We start from the raw sequence: 25697 nt of genomic DNA, 5'->3' as shown, positions 1-25697 counted from the left end.
ATATATATATAGTGTATTATTGTCTTAATTACAGAAACGGAATTAAAGGTCTTGTATTGGAGCTTGCACTCATACAATACTTAACATACTTAAACATTTCTAGGGATAGAATATAGAGTACTGTCCAGCTGGAAGTAGTACAAAACACTTGGCTAAGAAAGAGAGCCAAATGGTGTAGGGGTAAGGCACAAGGCTAGAAACTGGGAGACTGTGAGTCCTAGTCCTCCCTTAGGCACACAGCCAGCTGGGTGACCTTGGAGCAGTCACTCTCTCTCAGCTCTGGGAAGGAGGCAATGGCAAACCAGTTCTGAAAAACCCTGGCAAGAAAACTGCAGGGATTTGTCAGTATTAGAAAGTTGAAAGTCTTTAAGAAGGCCACCTAATTAAATTTATTTAGATTATATCGATGGGAATCAATGGCCAAACTTTTTGTCTCATATCCTACAAGTGAATTTGGAGGAACTTAGATCCTGGAGCAGAGAAGATATTAGATATTGGCTTCTTGAATGCAGTACCAGTAGAGAGCCTACTGTGGTACAGTCTTCGGCGTTTTCATTCTGGTACACCATTATAAGAAACACAGAAGCCTTTTCCAGGATCTGGTTAATATTACTAGTGCTCCACTGAGGAAGGCTTTTGCAGCCCTTCTCATGCAGATTATACTGTCAGCAGATCTCGAAGGATTATTTTGCAAACACACAGGGGAACAGTGCCCTCGTCCTTGGTGCTAGCCAAGTGGAGAACATTCATTATGTCCCCTGTTGCCATATCTATGATGAGATCAGGGGGAAAAAAACATTGATTTTAAATAAACTTAAGGGATCAGATGCAGAACAATTGAATTACCTTCTTGCAGATGTGATTCTGTTTCTTAGTAGCCTGGTTGCTATGCTTCTTAAAAACTCAGCAAGTAACTTTTATGTTGTAAATTGTAGGATTGGTTTTAGTTCAGCTTAATTTCTCCTGTCTTCTTCTTCATCATCTTCTTTTTCTCCTTCTCCCCTTTCTCTTCCATTATTATGACCTGCAGTGACAACAATAAACATTTTACTCCATTACGTTAAGATGTGACTGTTCATTTTTTGTTTTGTTTTCAGTTTGATGTAATAGCTCATAAGCTGCTTAGAAGTACTGCAGTTAATAGCCAAAAGACAGAGCTGTGGCTCAGCCTGTCCCAAAATCAGATTTCATCTCTTCCTCAACTCATCACTTCCTGTTGACTTTAGACACTATTTCTGCATGGAGACAATCATACTGACATACTTGGATTGCTAAACAAAGTACTGAGCTGAAATTAAAGCAATTTGAATATTTCAAAATAAGATGTACTGATCAGGATTATGAGAGTAAATAATTTGCAAAACAATATAAATGTGAGTAGCAGCTACTCTGAAGCTCCTATATAAGAACTGAGCTTGCAGTGAACATCTTCCTTGCATTTTCTGCCCATTAGCTTTACTAGGCATTGCTGTTTTCACTCCTTGGAATTTAATTATTTAAAACAAATATTATTTTTGGATGCTCTGATTCAATCTAATTCAGCTATGCTCATTTCTTTGCCTCTTTATTTCAGTGCATTCCTGACCTATACAATCAGGTTGTTATTGGCTCTTTTTTATTTTGCTCACTTTCTGCCTGGCAGTTGTAGACTTTCCTCTTTTGTCCTGTTTTGCCACGTGTTAGTTTGCCATTTGCCATCTTTCTTCATTCAGATTTACTCACAATGTGCCCTTCCAGCATTGTTTCATTGTTTCCTTTCATTCTATGTCTTCACTCAACAGTCATTGACATTTCTACTCCATTCATCTCCATTCTCTGCATGATGGCTCAGCATTCACAAAGTTTTCCTTTCCCTTTTCTCTCCATTTCATTCACTCAGTGGCAGCAGTCTTTCCTTCATTCACTGTTTGCCACTCAGTTAACAAGGTTGCCACCTACTGGTAATGGAATTGCAAGGTACCTTATGGTGGTCCATATTAGCATAATAAAACTAGTGTTTGTTTTAAAAAGGTTTATGCTTGGCTGCCCAACCTATTTTAACAGCCAACTGAGATGCTCCAGAGATTATCCATCCCACCACCCTGGGTTGATCTGGGAGTAGTTCATTCTGACTCATTCCTAGGTCTGGGATGTGATTCAGGAGAGAGAGAGAGGGAGAGAAAAAAACCCTTCTGTTCTTGATAAAATGATTTCCTTTATATCATGAAAAAAAAAATCTTCAGGCATATCTCTTGTTTCTGTACTTTAAAAAAATAAATAATCCAAGCCCAACTACTGCAACACAGCTAAGTCCTTATATATCTTCTCTCCCACAAAATATCTGTCCTGAATATCTCTAGCAAAACATTCCATTCCAGTGTGAAGTTCCTCAAGGTCTAGTGTTTTTCTCCACATTGTTTCACATCTACATGAAACCATTGGAGGAGGTCATTTACCAGTTCGTGGTGAGGTGTCATTCATATGTCAGTGACACCCAGTTATACATTGCCATCTAAGCCAGTGATGCCATCAATAACCAGTGTCTGGAGGTAATAAGGATCCAGATGGGACAAAAGCTCAGATTAAATTCTCCCAAAATGGAGTTGCTTGTCACCAATATACATTGTGGCAATCTTAGAACATCTGCTTTGATAGTTACTCTGTATGGGGTTGCATTTACAGAGTACACTTAGGGTTGTACCCCTAAGAAGTTGGTTTGTGATTTAGGGTTTCTCCTGGACTTGCAGCTCCGGCTTAAATAGTAGGTACAAGCCATAGCCAGGCTTTCGTTGTTTGCCCATTTTCAGCTGTTTACTAATTACATCTCTACCTGGTCCGAGATGTAAGGTTTACCCCGTTTGTCTCAGAGAAACTCTCATGACACGTGTGTTCAGCAAAGAGGTTTACTCAAGCGTAACATAAGTAAGTACAAAGCCAGGATTGGCTTGGCACATCTTACAATGTATTTTATAGCTTCCCCATTCCTGAGTTTTGCCCCTTTGCTAGGTTACAGATTACCCGCAGTAATTCCCCCTCACCCAAATGGCAGATTCAGTCCGGTGCTTTTGTCTTGCTGATTCCAGTCTATGGGTTGTGCTGTTGTTGCCTTTGTTGGGTTTGCCGGGTTGTTGTTGCTTGTTGATTGCGTCGCTTCTGAGCCTCTGCGCTTCCCTTTGTTTGCGGTGCCCGAGGGAAGCCGCGCTGAAGAATCCCTTGTGGTTTTGAGTTAAGCACCACCACCTGTCCTTAATCAGCTTGCGGGTTTCACTTCCCCTTTTCCTCTGCTAGCGCCCAGGCGGTGAAATTGACTAGGCGCAGCTGAGCAGCGCTTCGCCGTGCTGTGCCATGCCGGCTGAATCTGACACAAGATGCCCTAGTGATGGTAACACATGCTGTGATCATCACCTGGCTTGGGTGCTGCAATGCGCTCTGTGAGGGGTGCCTTTAGAGACAACCTGGAAACTTCAGGTATGAAATGTGGTAGCTAGACTTGTGATGGGCCAACACTGAGAAGTAAGAATAGCACCTACTCTGAAGTTACTGCTTGGTTGCTAATAGGCTTCTGGGCCCAGTCCAATGTGCTGGTTATCACCTTTAAAGACCTTTACAGTGAAGCACCAGGATATAAGAGGCAATGCCCTGCCAAAAGGAAATCTATCCATCTGCTCTGGTCGTTTAGAGAAGGCCTATTGTGAGCCCTGCATACTTAATGAGATTCATGGGGATGGGCCAGATAACAAGCCTTCTCAGTGGTAGCCCCCACTACATGAAACACACTCCCCTGGAGGTATGCATTGCCCTTTCTCCGCAAGTATTTCAAAAACTGTGCTATACTACTGGGTGTTTGACTCTTAAGTTATGAGTACTAGTAATTTGTTTCTCTAGGGTTTTTTTTTCATTATTGTTTTCTACTGTATATATATATTAAATGAATTTTGGGATATTGTTGTACCCTGCCCCAAGTTTTAGGAATGGGGCAGAATTTGTTTTGAAAATAAAGGAGGACAGAAATAATATGCCATTGAATCAGCTCTGAACTCTGAACTCTGAACAGGTCTCCAATCTCTTTTTATCTTTTACTTTTGTTATTTTTCAAATATATTTTATGTAAATAAATAAATATTCATACTGGAATTATTCTGTACTGTATTTGCAGAGGGGTGAAACAAACTAACCATCCTGAAAGTCAGTCTCATACAACTCTTATCTAAACAATCCGAGCCACTGTATATTCTGTATTAAATATTTTCAAGTTTTAGGAAAAGAAACAATTTACTGCATGTATAAAGACGATTGAAAATTAAGTTAACAAACACAACAAATAAGGAAGAACCTTCAGTAATGTCTAAGGGAAGAATGATCCTAGAATAATCCCTAGTGTGAAAATAGTAATGTTATAATTTGTATACAAGAGTGTTGCTCTTGGCATGTATAAAATGTTAGTCAGAAGGGAGCAATTTCTGAGTTAGTAAGAAGATGAATTAAAACATTCCATAGTAAAATCATAAAGGTCTTCTTAACAGTATAAAAGCCTTTTTCTGTTCAATTACTATTCAAGTTTTGATATGAATTGTCATCAGGTGCGATATGATCGATTTGGTTTTATCTCAAACCTTCTGATTCTTAGGTGAGGTCCAGGGTAGGATGGTAACGATGGAGTTTAAAGGACTTTAATAGCAGTGGCTTTAATACCAAATGCTTCTTGTTTGCTTCTCCTAGTTGTAATGGGTTAAACATGGATCAAAGTTTTAGTTAACATTCTCTGGTCACAGATCTTATTGGATATGACTAATTATGCAGAAGGTACCCTTGTGATACAGGACAAACCTCCAGACACAGTCCAGAAAAGGCTTTTCCATCAGGTTCTTCCCTCCCCGCTCAAATGCTTCTTTTTTTCAGCACTTAGCAAGTGCATAAGCAGCTGATGGGGGATAAGAACTTTTTCACAGAGTTTTCCTTTCACAACACTAAACTGGGGAAGGCAGGTTTTCAGACATCAGGAATGGCTCTTTCCCTCTCAGCACTGAGAAGGGACTCCTTCCACCATGCATTACATGCCTCTCCCTACATGAAGAAAAGCCCTTCTGAATTCTGAGTACATTCTGTTTTCCCTCAGATTGCTGCCTGGAAACCAAAGAAACTCAGGGAGCATGGCAGGGAACAGAATGACCTGGGGGATGAGTCTGTGCCCTACCCAGAAGCCTGCAGTTCTCTGGCACATGGCCTATCCTTTGGTATATGGATATAATCTCAGAAGGCTAGTTAATTACAAATGTTGGGATATCTCAAAGAAAACACAGCTGTTTGCCATTAATGGAGCTCAGTCAACCAAGAAATAGTTCCATGTTTTTGAAATAAATATATAAAATGTGTTAGCAACCCAAGCCACAAATAGATTGCACAGTATATGAATCTATCTGTTTTATTGCAATTCACTATTCTCTGTTCTTGCTAGACTCTAATATTTTCTGATTGGTACTTTAGTCTCTCCACATCCTTTCCCCTTCCACCCTTCTAGTTCTATTACTCCTGGAGTGTCTTGCTCAATGTACAGTAAAATTCTCTCCACCTGCATGTTGTCTTTCTTAGTAAATCTTTTGCATCTGATTGAAAGCTTTCTTCATGTTATTCATCATGGTTCTAATGCTTTCTTAAAATATTTTCAGATGAGTACTTATACTCTTATCCTTTCTGCAGAAAGGGGAGAATAATTTATGAAATCAGTACTATCATAGTTAAAAAAGGGGTTTAGGGGTCCTTTCTGAATAAGATGGTCATATAATCTTCATTAATATGTTTTCTAATAAGGAAGTGGTATGACCTGGTACTTCCCCACTGAGTATGGTACTTCTGACTAAAGGCACTGTTGGCCTGGCAAAGCCTTGATTTATTCCCCCCTGCTCCAGCAGGTTACTAGTTCCCTTCTTTTAAAAGTTTTTCTTGGCCCTCATAGAATTCAGGCTCAACATGTGTGCCCCTTGAATGTTTCAGTGCTAAAGGCAGAGTTACAGTGTGGTCAAGCTGCTAAGCCAGGACAAATGATTCACAAGAAAAAAAGAGAATGGGATTTTTTGGGGGGATGGGGGGAGAAATAGATAGGCAGGATTTATTGACAGATAATCTGGCCATATTTACCAGTGAGTATGATTATACAGCACACTAAAATAGGAAAATATTTGAAAATCAGGAAACAAACCCTCTGTGAGTGATTCTTTCTTGTCAAGCCATTTGTAATCTGCCCTCAAACCATTAACAGAAGGCAGAAAACCTTTTCCAATTGTGGAAGGTCATACTGCAGTCACACAAAGAACCAACATCAATGAATTCTAAATCTGAAATCGGAATGAAATGCTGATAAAAAAATCAGTTTAAATAAGTATAAATATAAAAGTAATCTATAGCGAGAAGAAAGATTAAAATAACAAGTTCAAAAGGAAATAAAAAATACCCCCTCCCCCAATGTAAATGCAAATCCTTAGAAAGAGGTTGTTTCTTAGTCCTAGGAAATGATGCTGGCAAAAGGTCTATTGGTGCAGGGATATGTCAGCTCATGCTGCAATGGGATCCTGCCTAGCAAAGCCCTTAGGAAATGAAACTTCTGCCAAAGATGGCAACATACAGTATGTGCTTTCAAATAGTTCTTTTCTGTTTTATACCTTCTTGCCCAGAGAGACAAGCAAGCAGGACTGTGGTATGAACCTAGCTATTCAAATGTCTAACAAACTTAGCAAAGCAAGAAAAGACTTAACAACAGCAACAACAACAGTGTAGGAGGAACTTGGTCAAGATATGACTTCTGCAAGTTGAAAGCAACAGAAGACATTTGAACTGCTACCTTTCAGTGATCCATTTAATGAGGTAAATTTGCTGAACGCTCTGCTGTCAAATAAGTAAAACTTACTTCTTCAGAAAACTGAAGGGCAGCTGATAAATAAGTTGACATAATGATTCAACTTTAATTCCTTTAACCATTTTAATGATTTTGATGGTGATTTCACCAGTGAAAGTCCAGATTATATTCAAAGGATCCCCTTTTACAAAGGGATTCTGCCTGGCAATCTGATTTTGATTTAATGCCAAAATATTGCCTCTTTCCTGCTTATAACATATTGTGGTTTTACTTTATTGCTACCTCCTGGCAGATACTAATAAATTTAATGAGCACAAACCTTTATTTGAGTCTTTGGGCCCAAAGCAGAGGGGGAAAGAAGCAGGAAAAGGAGAAGTATATAGGGATAAGTTCTTGTGAGCCTGGGAGTAACAGAAAATATCTTAGAAGTATCTTATAGTGATCTGTGAAAGACAAGCAGCCAGAAATAATGAAAAAAAGGTCAAGAAAACAAATCTGAAATGATTATCCTCTCCTGAGTTGAGGCCAGTCTTTTTTAATGCCAATGATAATGTCAGCCAAAAGAACAATAATTTCCTCCAACTCAAAAGAGTGATAGTGATGAATAATATCAATAAAGGGAGATGCATAATAAAACAGCAATTATCTCATCTTATTTGCTGACCTGGAAGACTTCATCTCAATGCCTATCTGCAAGGGTTATAAAATCACATATGTGGAATAATAGGCTGATTAGAGAATAACAATATCATTATTCTCTAATCAGCCTATTATTCCACATATATGATTTTTAGGATGAAGAACTGTTTTCTGAGATTCCAAATCTTTCAAGTTTTAGTATTTAGTGATACATTAAGAACTTGTCTCCCTCAGTAAATCCAAAAAAATATGCAGTTTTCCAAATCAAATAAGACAAGCAGGTTAGGAGTAGGTGGGAAAATGACAGATTGACAGAGCTAGTGCTGTTTTGTACTGAAAGGACAAATGTAATGGAACAGAAATAAAACTGGAGTATTTCTGAGTGAAGGATAAGGAAAAGAGCATGTTACATTCTTATTGAACCTGCCATAGACAGTAGATAAAGAAATAATTTCAAGACCAGAGAGATTAAAATCCACAATGATGTCAGTTTCAAGCATTACCCAATCACATTAAAAGTTTCCCCTCTCTAGTGATTCTGACAATCAAATAGCTGAAGATTTGCTGTCATGTAAATAAAATGAAGTTTCTGTCTTCTACCAGATGGGAAGCTATAAATCGTCCACCTAAGGTCATGCTGGAAACCAACTTGACATGTTAAAGGAGACATGTTAAATTGCTCCAGCTTAATTACTGGGACTTCTCTAAAATGAGCTGATCAGCTGCACCTAAGTGAGAAGAAATGGAGAGGTAATGGAAATTGAATAGACTTATCCATTTTGAGTATCTAACTCAACCTACTATGGTTGAAGATCCTTTGGAAAAAGGCTATCACTTAAAGTGTACAAATAAGCAGGATGAAACAAAGAAGGAAAAAAATCTGGAGGGTTTTCCTGTTTGCAACAGATTAGTTCAGATTACAGTCTGAATCCTGTGTACAGTCACAATATCTACCTGGAAATGCTGACATCCCCTGAGATAACTGTTCCTAACCAGACAGACTGATAGTTAACACTATTTATGTAAAAACTCCTTTAATTCATGGAATACTTTTGGGTGATTGGTTAGAAGTGGTATTTGTTATTTTATTACATTTTAATCCAAATTTCCACTGGAAACATGGGTGTAGGGAGAGATGAGTACAGACAGTTGTCATTCATATCTAAATAATGCCTCCCATAGTGAGAAAGGGGGCAGACGCAGGGATGATCTATGGCCGTTGATTTCTATTGAAGTTCATGTGAAGGTTATTAAGATGCCCTTTCATGCTTATTGGATCTGATAGTGCTTTTGAAGTTTAAACCTATAGTCTGCCACTTATTAATTTATTTCTACCTCTACAACACCTGCATTCCAAGGTCAAATATTTCTGGAATTCCAAAAATAGAAAAAAAAAATTGAAGCAAGTGCCCCAAAAAGACATCGTTTACATATTGGGTGATTTTAATGCAAAAGTTGGCGGCTAAGTAGAAACACGCATCACTGGCAGGTTTGGACTTGGGGAGAAGAATGATGCAGATGATAATCTGGTACAATTTTGCCATGAAAATCAATTTTGAATTATGAATACCTGGTTCAAACAGCACAAGCGTCACCTGCACTTGGACCTCACCAAATAGACTGCACCATAATCAGATCGACTATGTCCTATGCAGCCATTGATGGACCAGTTCAGTCCCCAATGTCAAGACATATCCAGGTGCCAATTGCAGTTCAGATCATTAATTGTTGGTGGCTAAAATCAAATTGGGGGACGCGGTGGCGCAGCGGCTTAATGACACTGAAAGTTGCCGGCCAGAAATGGTCGACGCTTCAGCGGTTCGAGTCCAGCCTTCGCGTTAGCAGGGTGAGCTCCTGTTTCCTCCCCAGTTCCTGTAAACCCAACAGTTCGAAAACTCACGTGAGTAGATAAATGGGTACTCTCACTCCGGTGGGAGGAAAAATGCTGGTGCGGCGCCTTGCAAAAAAGGAGTCGGGAGCAGTTGCCGAAAAACCGTGCGTGCCCGAAAAGGGCGCGAAGCAACGGAAACCCTGCCTCCTGCGCTCGCCAGCTGGGCTCTGCCCTAGGAAGGAGGCTCTGGCAAACCACTTCTGAAACAATTGCCTTGAAAACTGCAAGGACTCATCCAAGCAGTCACTGCAGAGTCGGTAACGACTGAGCGCAGATTAAAAAAAAAAAAAAAATCAAATTATGCAACATCAAAAAGACAGCACCACCAAAGAAGTTTGACATCATCAAAATCCCTTCCATATATGCAATTGAGGTGAAAAATAGGTCTGAACTGCTGGACACTGCTGAGAAGATGCCTGATGAATTGTGGCAAGAAATTAAATCAACTGTCATTGAAACAGCAGTTGAACACATACCATGCAAGAAGCCAGAGAATAAGCACAAGTGGCTCTCAGATGAAACAGTCAGAATTGCCGGATGAAGAAAAGTAGCCAAAGCAGCAAGCAAATGGAAGGAAGCAAGGAGATTGAATGCAGATTTCCAGAGCAACAAGGAAAGTTTACTGGGACCAGCATTGCAAGCAGCTAGAAGAGGACTGCATGAAGGGCCACATCAGGAATGCATTTGTGCAAGTCAAAAGGATTTGAACTCCATTTACTGCTCATAAAAGCATCATAAAAAACCAGCAAGGGAAAGAACTGTCTGACCAACAAGGTGTCAGGAACAGATGGCAAGAATATACAGAAGAGCTATGTGCCAGTTGCAAAGAGGTCCAGCCTCCACAGGATGATGGGGAAAGGGAAGCAGGAATAGAACCAGCCATCCTTCAGGAAGAAGTTGTGTGCACAATGAGCCAACTGCCAAACAACAAGCTCCCAGGTGTTGATAACATCCATGCAGAATTGCTGTGGCCTGTTCCACCCACAACCATCACAGCCTTGTGCCAGGAAGTTTGGGAAATGAACACATGGCCACAGGACTGGCAACAATCAGTGTTCATTTCATTGCCAAACAAGAGCGACTCCACGGACTGCTCCGATTACTGCACAATTGCCCTCATCCCTCATGTTAGCAAGATTCTCCTTAAGATCATACAACAACATCTGGCACTGACCACTGAAAGGGAATTACCAGATGTTGAAGCTGGCTTCAGGGTTGTGGCACTCGTGACCATATTGCAAATATATTCTGGATCACGGAAAAATCTCAAGAATATCAGAATATACATCTGCTTTATTGACTACAAGAAAGCCTTTGATTGTGTCGAACATGACAAGCTGTGGAGAGCCCTAGAAGACCTGAGGGTGCCAACACATCTGGTCAAGTTGGTGCAGTCGCTGCACAAAAATCAGGAAGCCATTGTGCGAACACCATATGGAGACATTGATTGGTTCAGGATAGAGAAAGGAGTATGGCAAGGTTGTTTTCTTTTACCTTTCTTATTCAACCTGTATGCCGAAGTGATCATGAGGAATCTGGAACTTGAAGAATCAATCAGTGATCTGAGTAAAGATTGGAGGAAGGAACATCAACAATTTTTGTTATGCTGATGACACAACTCTCCCCTCAGAAACCAAAGAAGGCCTGAAACATCTGATCAAAAGGATTAAAGAAGAAAGGGAGAAATTTGGCCTCTTCTTGAACATCAGAAAGACCAAGCTCATGACCACTGTGAGAAATGGAAATGTCAAAATAGCAATTGACAGTGAAGAGATTGAATGCATGCAAGAATTCACTTTACTAGGATTGCAGATTGATCAGAGCAGTGAATGCAGTCCAGAAATAGTGTCGAATTGCACAGCAATGATGAATGTGAATTGAATACAGAAAAGCAAGGACACCAGCCTGGCAACTAAATGCAGATTAGTCCTTACTATCGTGTTTCCCATAGCTACCTATGGTTGGGAAAGTTGGACCATGAAAAAATTAGACAGGAGGAAAATTGACTCATTCAAGCTGTGGTGTTGGAGAAGGCTCCTGCTCATTCCTTGGACAGCAAAGGTGACGAACAAGCAGGTTCTGGAGTGTATAAAACCAGACATATTATTGGAAAGCAAAATCACAAAATTCCACCTTACTAATTCCGGCCAGGTCAAGCGATCAAACTCACTGGAAAAGGCAGTTATGCTTGAAATGCTCAGTGGTAAAAGTAAACGGGGCCACCAGAAACCATGGTGGCTAGATACCATCGAAGCCAACACCAACCAGAGCATAAAACAACTGAAAGAAGCTCTACAAGATCAGAAAATGTGGAGAGAGGTGGTCCATAGAATCAATGAAAATTGGACACAATTGAATGGATAGCATCATCATCATCGTCATCATCATCATCATCATCATCATCATCATCATCATCATCCATTTCCAATTGCCTAGAATTATACTCTCCATGTACATAATTATAGGGGGTGATCTGCCTATGCCAGAATGGGGATCACTGGTTTAATCCTATATGCTTTTAATTAGATGTCCCTTGGAAAATGAGAATATTCCTGATATAATAATGTGTTCCTTTAGGGATGCTAATAGTAACCTGGACAGTTTATGTCTGGCACAGTAGCTAGACCTACTCATCCTAAATAGTGCAATGGAGAGCAATATTCCAAGAGAATATCATAACCATTCTGGTATGGATCCATACTGTGAACCTTTGACTTTGAATTTCTCATAGCTTGATTAATTATATAACATAACATTAACCTTTGCTCTGAGAACAACTATTTTCCATTGACTCCATCAGTTCCAAAAGGCCACAAAATTTACCAAGCTAGTACAATATATATCTAGATAATCTCATAACTGATCCTCAAACTTGTTATAAAATAAGTGTGACAGAGTTGGACCCTCAGACACTTCTGTCTCTAAGAGCTTGATCAGTAGTGCAGTGAAGAAAAAAAAAAGATCTTATGAAGATTTTTAAGACTCATAACTCTAGGCTCTTTCAAAGTTCCACTAGATCTAGATGTCTGTTAAAACAACAAAAAGAAGACTGCTACCTGGACCTTAGGGAGGCATTTTTTCTGCAGGCCAGCTTGGCCAATACATATCTCATGAGGTCTGTCATATTTCTGTTTATTTTCAGCTTATTTTCAGTCACTATATCATAAGAATGGTAGCTACTCTGTCCTGTTTGATTTTAGTGCTGCCATATTTCCTTGCTGATTGATTGTTTCAGGCTCTGAAATTAAAAAAAAGAGATTGGTCATCTGAAAAGGAGCAAAGCCTCAAGGTATAATTATATTCCAGAAAAAATAAGACTAAAAAAATAATAATTAATTTTAATTAAATAATTAAAAAGTAATTAAGACTAAAAAAATAATTAAGACTCCACTAATTGGTGGAGGTCTATCCTGTCACTGTTTTTTTATATATTTTGATAAAATTGTCCAATTCCCTAGGCACAGCTACAGTTATCCCCATTTAAATATATATATATATATATATATATATATATATATATATATATATATATATATATAATAGGGTTCACCCTGCTAATGATAGGCCTGATTAGGAATATATAGATTAGATTTTGCATTGGATTAAGTTTATTAACAATAAAAAATCAGAGCATATTCATATACATACCACGATCATTGCCTCCACCCAAGTGGGAAAAGGATACAGAATTTGACTTCCAGAATTCTTTCCAAACCATTTACCAGCAATTTTATTCATGTATTTCTTAAATTTGTCACCCACTGTAATCATCTGACTCTCAGCAGCTTACAAAATCATCCAGTACTTTAAAATGTTCATGTTGTAACACTGATAATGTAATAATAAAACTTTAAAAATAGATACTAAAATTAATTTTAAAACCCTACAAAATAATTTTTAAAAATCCCAAATGCTCTTATAAATAATTCAGTTTTGAGCAATTTACAAAACACTAATAAAGTGGAGGCTGACTGTAGCAGATTTCTCCTGGGCCATCCTTCTTGAGTAAGGCAAGACTTGAAGTTGAAGATGTCCTGGAGATACTTGGAAGATATCCTGGAGATACTTTGGAACCAAGTCATGAATGGCTTTAAAAATAAAACCCAGCATTTTGAACTGCACTCAGAATGGTCATAGGAGGCATCTGTATCTTCTTCTATATAATAAACTAATATGTTGCACCTATGTGTTTCTGTTGGGTTTCTGTGTACATTTGTGCTAGAAAGCACAGGGCAGGCTCTGGATTGCTTGACCGAGAGAGATTTAGAATGGAATAGTTAGCAACGGTCTTAGTCATTGCCCAACTGCCTCTCCTAGGTGAATGGATTAGAGGACTTTCTTTAGAATGTCAGTCTTTCTTTTACAGTCTTCTCTCATCACATTAAATTTGGTCCTGTTCTGCTCAGTTTTCAGAGCGATATCTTGCTGATGGACAGTCAGATAGATAGACAGAATCCCCATGATCATTTACATAATTTCTTTCTTTCCAATATCTCTTGCATTGTAATGAATAAACAGAAATCAAGCTAAAGTGAAGTGACATGGATACTACACTAAACTGTAGAGACTGCAATATTGCACAGTGGATGGCAGTGACAAATAAACAGAATTTCACAACCTTTTTAGAAATGCAGTTGACCTTTCACTGAGAGGAACAGATTATTCTGAACTTTCATGACTGTGGATTACTAAAGGTGTTACCAAACCCTCATGCCAGGTTATAGAAAAACAACAGTACAGAAATATATTTACTACAGATTCAACTTAAAGTCCAATTTTTAAAAAGCAGTCACTTTGAGGTTGCTATAGAGTATCCTGGTACGTTGAAATATTTTGATACTACTTTGTCCTTTTTCTTTGAGTCTTGATGTCAAATGTGTGTCCGTTACTTATTTTGTGCAGTTTGTCCATTTATCTTTTGTAGAATCCAAAGGGGCATTATTTGCAGATGTGGCATTTATCACATTAGGAAGAGCACATGAAGGTGCCTCTAATATTGTGTCCATATTTCTTGAGGCCTGTGATGGTGCTGCTGGTGTAGAAGTGGGGAAAAATAAACATATAGGTCGTTGCAGAGTCTGGTTCCCATGTTAGCATTATTGTCCTGTTGTTTCTTGTTGTTTGTGAGTATCTGCTTTAGCTTGAGTGGGGGTCTGTATGCAAGTATGGGCCCGCTGCCCATTGCCTGAAAAATTGGGAGTGTCATTGTCCAGGTCTTGCTTATTAATAATGCATTTGAATGGTTTGAACTGTAAGCTGTAGTTGTAGAGAGTGTACAGGATGACCTTGACAAAGAAAGGAAAGGCAACAAGCAGATAAATGTGGCTTAAGCCCATTTGAAGAGGCAAGTTTACAAAAACCTGTCAGCCAGGTTTTCCCTAATTCCCAAGAAAAGAAAAGAGGGAAGAGGGGAAGCACATTCAAACTTGCAAGATTCTGCTACTATAGCCATTCTAATAATATTAGTTTTAGGCCTACATGGTTTCTTGGTCTGGTCCACTAGGTAGGGCTGATAGTAGATGACATCCAATGGTACTCTGCTGTTCTGTTTCTTTTAATATTTAGTTAATATTTAGTTTCTTTTAATATTTAGTTACTCAGTTCCTCCCTGGAAACTAATCTGGCTCCACTGATTTGTCTATTGATCTCATTGGGTAGGAAGTCCACTCTTCTGAATGCATAGCTTAATTCCATCAGTTGAGAATCTCTTTCATGTGGATCAGAACAAACATGGTTGTAGCATAGAACCTGGCTATAGATAATAGATTTGTTGGTGTGTTCTGAGTGGAAGCAGAAAGCATGTAGGTATCCATGGTGATATGTAGATTTCTTCTATAATGTTGTGTTTATGTATACATTATGTAGTTTTACAGTAACATTTTCTGTAGACAGGCCTAGACTGAGGTTGATGGTGGGATGGAAGTTGTTGAAGTGATCATGAATTTGAAGAGAGATTCATTCCATGGGTCCAGATGATGAAAATGTAATAAATGAATCTCAAGTAAAGGATGGGATTCATGGGGTAAGAAAGCATTGTTCTAGTCAGCTATTAAGATGTTGGCATATTGAGGAGTCATGCGTGTAGCCATGACCGTGCCATTGATGCAGATTATTGCTAAAAGTGACCTAGTTATAGGTGAGTACAAAGTCACATGGTCTGGTGGCAAGGCATGTTGTTTTGGCTTCAGTGATGATGTTCTTGATAGCTTGAAGCTCATGTTTGTGGGAATTTTGGTATGACCTCAACATCCACGGTGACTAAAATAGTATTATTAGGAAGATTGCCTGTAGAGTTTAATTTTCTTAGGAACCCTGTGGTATCACTTATGTAGCTGGGAGTGCTAGTGGCATAAGCAGAAAAGTATTGAGCATAGAGTCCATGAAAACTGATATTCCATTTGTGATAATTCCAGTGCTTGAGACAATGGGACAGCTTGTATTGCCTGGTTTCTGTATCTTGGGATGTAGGTTGTAGATGCCTGGTTGGGACTCCTGGGGTGCTTCCATGTAGATATGGTTTTGTATGCCCTTAAGAAATTCTTTCATCAGATTGCACAATTCACTCTGAAATGTTGTTGAGGATCTGAGGAGAGAAGTTGGTAGCATGTGATGTTGGAGAGTTGCTTCTCAGCTTCCTTGCCATGATCTACCTTATTCATGGTGACATCTGTCCCTCCTTTGTCAGCTTCTTCCATTATGATATCAGTGTTACTTCTTGAGGCTTTGGATGGCATCTTGTTCTGCTCTGAGAAATTGTTGAGTAAAGGAAGACTTTTATTGATGACTGTTGCTTTAGATTGTTCATGAAAAGGTTCAAGGTAAAAATGCAGTGTGATCTGTCATTCAATGTTGTCACAGGTTGCTTTGGTTGATGATGGCTGTATGTCTGCATTTTGTTTCTTGTCTTGAAAATATTCCTTAAGTTTTAAGGGCCCCCCCAAAAAAATGTTTCAAGGTCCCGAAAGAGTATTATATTTTGTGTGGGTTTAATGGGGCAAAAGGATGAGCCTCGTGCAAAAATATTTTCACTTGACTGCACAAAAGTATATTTAAAAAAAAAATGAAACTATTTTATACATATAGTCACTATACATTCTTCAAGCTGATAGTAAAGAATAAAGAGTATAGATTCAGAAAAGTGAGATACTGAAAGAAATATTAAGAACTTTTGATAGCTAATTTTCCCCTTCCCTTCCACTGTCCCTAGCCACTAATCTCTACTTAAGTATTTTTACTTTTCTTGAAATATTGGAGCTTGTTGCTTATATTTATTTAAATTGTTTCACCTGATATTTTTAATTGAGGTGTTAACTCTTTTTCTTAAAAAATGTATTCCAAATGTCTAAACCTGCTTTGCTATGTGATGTATTGTAAGTAAGGGAGCTGCTCCTACCTGAACTTAGTTAAACTTTTCTTATGAATATATGCAGTCAGTTTTGCCATCATTGTGTATTCTCCAGTTTTGATTTCCCATTCTTGTATTGTCAGCAGGGTTAGGGTTAGAGTTTCCAAAAACTTTTCCGATGTTTTGCCAAATTCATTCTCATCACTATGGGCATATATCCTAGTAGATTGTGATACTTTCATTTATGCTGTCTGGAATTGTTCCTAATAAAAATATTTGTGGTTTCAGTTCAAATTTTATTTTAAAAAATTGTTTTGAATGTTTTGGTGTATTCCTTCCAATACCTTTGAGTTTTTTTACATAACCATCACACGTGGTAGAATGTTCCTTGTTTATTATGGCATTTCCAGCATTTGTTATTGTATGATTTGTCCATCTTATAATTGATGGGGTTATATACCATCTATAAAACATTTTGTGCCAATTTTCCCTCAAAATTGTAGCTTGAAGTGAATTTCATGGATCTTTTTTCCATAGGGCTTCCCATTGTTCCACTGTAAATGCTTCTTTGAACTTTCACATCCACTTTATCATGCAGTTTTTAATTTGTTATGTCTCTGTATCATATTTAGTAATAGTTTAAAGATGCATCCAACAGAGGAGCTTGATTCTGTATATGTGTTTCAAATTCTGTCATCTTTCTCAAGGGGTCATCTTCTTTCTAGACATCACTTTTTATTCTTCTAGTAATTTGTAGGTACATTAACCATGATAAGTTTAATTTAATTTAATTTATTTGATTTAATATGGCCACTCACTCCAAAAGACTCTGGATGGTTTACAAAATTCATAAAAAGAGTAGACCAGTTAAAACAATTAAAACCCACATGAAGAGGCAGCCTGGACTAAAATAACTAGAACAAGAAATGGTATAGACAGTATAAAATAGCAATATGACAGGGGCTCAACCAATAGATCACACCCACATTAACCCAGGCCTGGGAACAGAGCCAGGTCTTAAGGGCTTTTCAGAATCCCAGGAGTTCCTACCTTCATTAAGCAATATATACAACAAAGGTATCATCACTTTCACTGTTGCAGTGCTGAAGACTTCTGACAAGGCCACTGCTTGATGATGGGAAAAGAAAGGCAATGGAGAAGGAGGGAGAAGTCATGCACACTCAGACATAATTACACAAGGGATTGTTGCCCCATAATCTCTTCATAAAGAAAAGCAACATTTATTGATTGATTAATTGATTTTGATTTTGGTGCTACTCCAAACCGACTCTGGGTGGCTCACAATATAACAAACAAACAAACAAACAAAACAGTGTACAGAATAGACAAGATGGGATCCAGCTGCTCAATGCAAAACATGTACAAAAAACCACATCTAACAAGGAGCTCCACCCACCCTAACCCAAGGCCTGGGAGAACAGCCAAGGCTTCAAGGGCTTCCAGAATATCATCAGGGTGGGAGCCACATGGATCTCATGAGGGACCTCATTCCAGAGATGTACTGATATACACACATGCAGAATTCTCTCCCATAACTGCAGCCTCTCTCAAGAGAGTCAGAGTAGTGGCCATGATCAAGGACTGGGTGAATCTATTGAGCTATGTGTTTTTGTTTTTATGTTTATATATACACTATAAATCACCTGGAACAGTTAGCAAGAGGAGGAAATAAATGTGTTAACTTAAGTCATGTCAATTTCCTCCTGTTTCTCTTAGTCTTTCTGAAGAATAGAAAACCAGTTGATTTGAAAATGCACTTTTAAAGGTTAAAAGTGTATTTTTTCTGGAAGGGAAATATATTCCTAAATGTATCTTTTATCTTAAAAAATTTCTTTAAGTGCAGCTGAAAAGAGAAAATAGAGCATGACTAAGGTGGTGGCTCATCACAGGCAGAATAATTCCACATAGAAATGTGAGTATACTGGAACCTGGTATAAACCAGAAACAATTGTACTGTGAGCATTATTTAAATAAGGCTATTCCAGTTTGAAACTCTTGGTAATTTACAGGCTCTTGATAAGATCAGGTAAAACTGACAACTCAGATTTCTGAAAATAGATGCTGTATTACAAGTAAGAATTGCGTTACACAGGATGCAGCTTATCCCATGTAGTATTTCTGGCTGAGATGGAATAGATCACTACTGCCCAATTGGGTTGCAAAAGCAGGACCATAATCCTCTTGATAGTGTCCATTGCCTGCTGTTATTCTCTTTTGGAGGGCTTTTTCTTATATTCTCTCTTTTCCAGTTTGGGCCAGTTCTGGAAGCACAGCCAAATGACATGATCTGTAAAAGAATCTGGCAGTTCTGCAATAGCAGTAGGAAAAGTCCATCTCCTGATGGGAATATTTTCCCTGGCCATGATATTCCAGGATGCAGCCCAGAGACTTAGATTCCTTTCCAATAACTCCCTTAAGCACTGGAAAAGTCCATACACAGACACTGTGGCTCAGACCCATGTCTAATTGAAACTGTCCAAGCAAAGTTGTTTGCATTTCTTTCTGAATCAAGAGTGTGTGTCACAAGTTACACTGTTTTCTCCTTCAAAACAAGAGAAAAAGAGAGCATATTAAAAGGCAGCAAGCAAAGATGCTGACATTTAGCAAAACCTTTGGTTAGCAGTCACAGGATGGCAAAATATTTGCCAAAGGACATTGTGTGGAATTTATTTACCACGTTACTAATCATGTCCTCTCTTTCTTTGCTCTTTTGAAAACCCCATTATGGAAGGAAAGCTCTTTTGTTATTTTCTTTCAAGCAGCTGTTTCAAATAACAGTTCTTTCAAGGCTATGTGTTCAGGTCATGACATCACATCCGTTTGGCAACAGCTGCAAATGACAGTTTTGTAACACTGAAAAAGGAGAGAAAACTTCACAGGGAATGTTAGAAGAAACACATTTCATACATAACAAAATTAATAAAGCAAAAAAGAAAATCAGAATACTCAGAGATAGAAAATGGCTTTGTTTCTGTCTTGGACTTTGTACTAAGAGATATTGCTTGATATTAGCAAATGTGTTAGAAAAGCAGCAACACAAAACCACACCATCTGCTAAGGGGGTTGGAAAAAGTCCCCTCCTCTTACAGATATTTCTGTTGGACTGTTTTGTTTTGTTTTTACATTTTATCATCCTTTACAGGGAATGCCTCACTTAGCAGGCATTAGTTTTTTGAACATCAGCACAGAAGTTTCAGTGTTAGTGTTTAAAACTGCATCCTTACAGATGGTCAATTGAATGGTACAATTGAAGGATTAATATAGACACCCACATATCAAGTAGTAGTTTATGTATTTCTGATGGGCTAGTTCTCCCATTGCCCAACCTGTTAAGAGAGGTAAGGATTTGAGGAATATTAAAGGGTGAGGAGGGTACCTTAAGCATTACAGACACTTATGACACCCCATGGAAAAAATCAGTTTCAAGGACTTCAAGGATGAAATTGGTGGCTGAAGCCTCTGCAAAGCTTAGGACAATTATTTTTGCCCTTAAGACCACCACAGAGCCCTGAAGACCAGGTCAACAATTTAGTCCTGCCAGTTGAGGAGATCTTGGGGGCACAAAGGAGTTGCTGGGATGCAGTTTGCTTGTGAAAAGGATGCATACACACAGACCTATCATGGCAAGTAAATTTGGCTTGATAGATACCTAACTGAATCTAAAGGTATTAAGAAGGATGCAACAGGAAAAGACGCATTAATCAAATCTCATCTGTTCACAAAGCTTCCTGGGGCTCATTCATATTTGTGCTTCTTAAACAGATACTGTAGAAAGAAGTCTTCCAGTTACTATAGTAGCTCCTTGCTCCTATAAGCCATTAGAAATTGCCATAGTTAAAAATATACTTTCTTAACTTCTCCCCACTCCCCATATTTTAAGAGGATCACTGCTCAGATGTTTACACATTCTAATGACAGGACAACATCTTATTTTAATTTACTTTATTTTTATCATAGATAAGCAGTATAGCAGTCCTAGTTGTTTGTTTGTTTGTTTGTTTCTCTTTCTTTCTTTCTTTCTTTCTTTCTTTTTCTTTCTTTCTGTTCGCTATTAACTATTTTTTAGTTTATGCAAAGAAAAGCACCCAGTACATGAAATCCAAAGCAGTAAAAAACCCATTCTTGTTCATTCTGGCAACAACAACAAAACTTGTATTACCCTCATTTGGTGGGAGAAGTTTACTTCTTGACCAGCTGTGTTTTTCTGTGGAAGGCAAGCTGGTGATTTTGCCTTGCTATCTTAAAAACTACAACCAACTTATATTCATGCATACACAAGTCCATAGGTAGTTTTTTTTGATTTCACTACTTTTTTTTCACACAACCAAACACATACATGTATACAAATATTACTGTAAATAAATGTCTTCTATGTATGAGATGTGTACAATTCATTAATAAGGGGGCTTTAACCTAAGTCATTACTGATCCAGGTAAAGAGCCAACATCACATTTGATGTTACATCACTGTTCACTCTTATGCATCAAAATGTTAACATGAACGGTGAACATCAACTCTTGTTCAGAAGAAGCCAGCCAGAAATTAAAGAGGTCCAGGATCACAGCTTGCCTTAATTAGCACAGCTTTCAGAGGGGAAAGGGTGATGAAGAATGAGAGAGATAATTAAATGAGGAACCAAAACTAACCATTAAATTAGCAGTAACCATTATTATATTCAATTGCTCCAAATGCTGGCGACCCTTTTAGTTTTGCTAATGTCATTCTAGTAGACATCATTATAAAACTGTATTAGAGGACCAAAAACACCCTTTCCTATACAATCACAGTCTTAATCTTGTTAATCTTCTACCTACTGCATTGATCCAAAGCTAGGCAAGGCAAAACTTAAAAGGGTTATACTGAATTTATTTTTATAATGTTCACTGTTCTGTAATGGAGAGGGCTTTAAAAATAAATGTTGTGTTTAATGTTATTGACTATGATCCAGTCCAAATCATTGGTTCTTTTTTTGCTCAAGTTCCCATAGCAATCCAGGTACTTCAACAGTATTGTGATAGCTCATGTTTGTGTAAGAAGTCATTGCTCTGTTAAGGTGTGCAGTTGTTTTTTTCTTTCTCACACTAAAAGCATGTGTTAATGTACATTCCTTTTATTTCAGGAGGTGGGAGAAAGAGTTTTCCAGAGAGGCAGTTTTTCTCAAAATGATATTTTGATTATTGACCAGTGTATATTGATATTTTCTATTTAAAATGTTACCTTATATAATTCCCTGTATTAAATTAAACCAAAGTTCTACATTTCCTTTTGGGACAAATGATTTTGCTATGTCCTGAAACATTTTTGAACTGAATCTCTGTGATGCATCTGAAACAGAGAACAGGGAGGAAGAAAACAACCACACGCTACCCTTCCTGGATATCCTCATCAGCAGAGGAAACAACAGTAAATTAGAAACCCAAGTTTATCGGAAGACAACCCACACCAATCAAGTGCTCCATTACCAAAGTAGCAACCCAACCTCCCACAAGAGGAGCTGTGTAAGAACATTATTCAAGCGAGCACAAACACATTGCAGCTGTAAGGTTTACCCCATTCAACTCCAATGAAACTCTGGTGACATGCAGGTTCAGCAAAGAAGTTTACTAGAGTGTGAATAGGTAGGTACAGACAAAGTCAGGGTTGGCTTGGCATAGCTCACATAGTGTTTTATAGGTGCCCTGTTCCCATGCTTTCCCCTGTTGCCTAGTTACTGATTACTCATTGCCTAGTTACTGATGCAGTAATCTCCCCCTCACCCAAATGGCAGGTTCTTCTGTCCTCTTGATTGCTGTCTATTGTTTGTGTAGTTGTTGTATTCGTTAGGCTTTCCTTCTGCAGGTAAAGCCGGGAGTTCTTAACTTCACGCTGATAGCTGCTCTTCAGAGCCACGGCGCTTCCCTTTGTCTGAGGCACTTGAGGGAAGGCTGTGGTGATACAATGTATCTGCTCTTGGCTGGAGTTAACTGCCGCCACCTGTTGCCCATTAACTCGCAGTTTGGCTGACTTCCCCTTTTTCTCTGCCTGCACCTGGGGCGGTGAAATTGACTAGGTGAAACTGAGCAGCGGCGTTCGCTGTGCCATGCCGGCTGAACAGAAAAAGGAAAAAGACCACCTATACAACATCTTTCAACAGAATGGATATCCACATTATTTTATCAAAAAGTGCCTGACCACTCAACCTACTACAACACAACCTACACAAGCTATGAAAAGGAGCACACTGCCATGCATCAGAAACGTCTCAGAAACCACCAACAGACTATTATAACCACATGGCATCTCTGTAGCACACAAACCAACAAAATCACTCCAAAAGACCCAGTAGCCCAAGAAGAAAAAACAGGAGTCATCTACAACATACAGTGTAAGGACTTAACAAACACTATGTAGGACAGACAGACAGGCAGAAGACTAGCAGAGTGCATCCACAAGCACCAGCTAGCAGTCAGAAGACATGATGAAAATTCCTTAATCTCACAATACATGGACAGACTTAGCCATAGTTTTAACTGGGAAACTGTCAGAATTTTAGGCCAAGCTAAATCAAAAATTGCAAGACAATTCTTAGAAGCTTGGTATTCAGACAAGGCACCAATTAACAGACTCATAGAGGTAAACAGCATCTACATACTATTCAAAAGAGACAAAAGACCAGAAGATCTTCTCACCAACAATCATCACCCAGATAAGCAAAGGTTTCCACCAGGCACACAATCAAGCAGTAAACATAGGCCAATCAAGGAACTACCAGAGGAGCAAAACAAAACCCCCACCCCCATTTACATACTGTGGCAAGGCATGCCACAGTATATAAATAGAGAGCAAACCTCATCCCATTTTAGCACTGAAGATGTTACCTAGCTGGGTGATGAAATGTTTGCAAGAAAAGAACCAAGCTCAGAAAAAACCCCAAGGACTCCACAGTATTTGACATGTTTCAGCTCACTTTTGAGTGAGCAGATTGTATCAAGACCCATGGAAGAAACAAATAAGATGAAACCATGTCTGTGTTTGAAAGACTTTGCATGGACAGCACTAAATTTTATCTACAAACTGGAAAATCAAAGCAAATTTAGATAAAATATTACTTTGAATAATATAAGCAATAGCTGACATTTCAGTATAATTTATATGTTTAATAACATCTTAAACCAAATCCTATTCTTATCCTTTACTATGAGTAGATGTGTTCATACTGAAGTATAAATAGAGTAATAGATTCTTAGCCTGGGTGGCTCACAACAGTAGTATAAAACCAAACATTATTAAAAAAAACAAAAAGCAATAAAATCAAATATATCAGGTAAATTAACAGAAAGAAATCCCAGAAAGAATTTCTGGGAGGATTTTCTGGGAAGCAGGAGGAGGAAGTTGTAGAGCAATAAGAGACATCTGTCTGAATCTCAGGAATATCACAAATCAAACCTTATCAAATACTCCAGCAAACTAAACAGCATCTTTGCTCAAAAGCTTTTGGCAACTTTGAAAACATTTTTTGTAAAATCTCCTCCAATCCTCCTAAAATGGTACATAAGTAGAGAAGCATGGAGAGAAAGTACTTTGCTTGGTTAATTAAATAGTATTTAAAAAATAAGTCTTGCAGATTCATCTTTGAAATCAGTTAAACCTGAGGTAGTCTACCCTTTCTGTTCAGTCTAAAACTAGTCATTCCTAGACTAACAATCACTGGTACAGTTTTGCCTTCACTGTATCATAGACATATAAGTAATGGCATAATATTGGGCTAGAAAATTAATGGTGAAGAATGACTCTCACTGATAACAGTAAGCACCCATTTTAAACACAGACTGTTGAGGTTAGGAAGCTTAGATACCTATGTCCAGATATAAAACTGTCCATTTGATTGTCTGGGATGTGGTTTATTACCTTTTCTTCTTTGATTAATCCTTCTGAAAAAGTGATTTATGGTTTCTGGCTGACTCTTCTTTTCATGGACTCATGTCCAGGAACAGCAACAGCAGCAGCTGCATTCTTCAGTTAACTGTCAGGAGTCCTAGTTTCCTGCCAAAACCTGTCCCCTTCGTTCTACCCTGTGGCCTGGATTTACTGAGTGACATATGGGGAATAGGAAAATACTGTTTGGTGTTCTCACTCTGCTTGAGACAAATGGTACCTCAGAAGGTTGTGGAAACACCAAAATGGTTGATAGCTCATAGGAATTTACTGTAGATCATTGTAGTCCTGCTACTAATTGGCACAGGTTTTGCTGGTGGCTGGTAAGCCTGACAGAGTAGCCATTCTAGAGGGTCACTCAGGAGACGCGCATGTGGTTGGGGTGGGTGGGCTTACACTTAGTTCCGGCCCTATATGGAATTCCCATTTTAGAAATACAATCTCATCTGTACTTTGTCAGAATTTCCTGCCCAGATATGTAATACTGAATATATGTTTCAGTTCTTGTCTCCAGCCAGAGCCCCCAAACTCTCTCCTGATTTTGATTTTTTTCCCTAATAAAGTATAGGACTCTTGCTTTTGAAGTTTATAAATTCAAAGCAACAGAAGACTAACAGATGAAAGAATTGTAACTAAGAGAAATTATTTCAGTCCAAATTTGTATGTACAGTTACCTAATTTCAGAGATATCCATTTCTAGTCCACAATGATGTCAAAATCATGAAATGCACATCATAACACAAGCTCCCCTTTCCATACTTACATTGCAACATCACATCCAAGTACATAGATTGTCAATTGCTTTGCCTCCGGAAATGGCATCTAGGCTTTCTGTAAAAAAGAAAGGAAGGTGGATCCTCAGCCACATAGTATAAATTAAGGAGACTTTCCCAGGCAAAAGTCGGTTGATTCCCAACCACCCAAAATAACACTATTAAATCCATTATTAAAATAAGGTTTCATTAGAGTGTTTATTTGAAGTTGAGCATTATGTCTCCTCTTTCCTTGTTCTGGATAAACTAATTTCTGCTTCCTCTTCTTAGATCCATTTTTTAAA

At 38.4% G+C, this 25697-nt stretch overlaps 1 long non-coding RNA gene across 1 annotated transcript in view; it reads right to left on the bottom strand.

Moving 5' to 3' along the window:
• The window catches only part of LOC148214635 (uncharacterized), a 32085-nt gene extending 6612 nt beyond the window's left edge, over nucleotides 1–25473 (bottom strand). Inside the window, exons 1-2 of the long non-coding RNA XR_015797847.1 lie at nucleotides 25404–25473; nucleotides 847–1024 (exon numbers count right to left, since the gene is read on the bottom strand). This is a non-coding gene — a long non-coding RNA (uncharacterized LOC148214635). The remainder of the gene's footprint in view (nucleotides 1–846; nucleotides 1025–25403) is intronic.
• Between the last annotated feature and the right edge of the window lie 224 nt (nucleotides 25474–25697).

Source organism: Python bivittatus, unplaced genomic scaffold (genome assembly GCF_059951505.1).
Source record: "Python bivittatus isolate LINGU-HERP-01145 unplaced genomic scaffold, Pbiv_v1 ctg000610_np1212, whole genome shotgun sequence".
Taxonomy (NCBI): domain Eukaryota; kingdom Metazoa; phylum Chordata; class Lepidosauria; order Squamata; family Pythonidae; genus Python; species Python bivittatus.
This window is presented reverse-complemented; position numbering and strand designations above follow the sequence as displayed.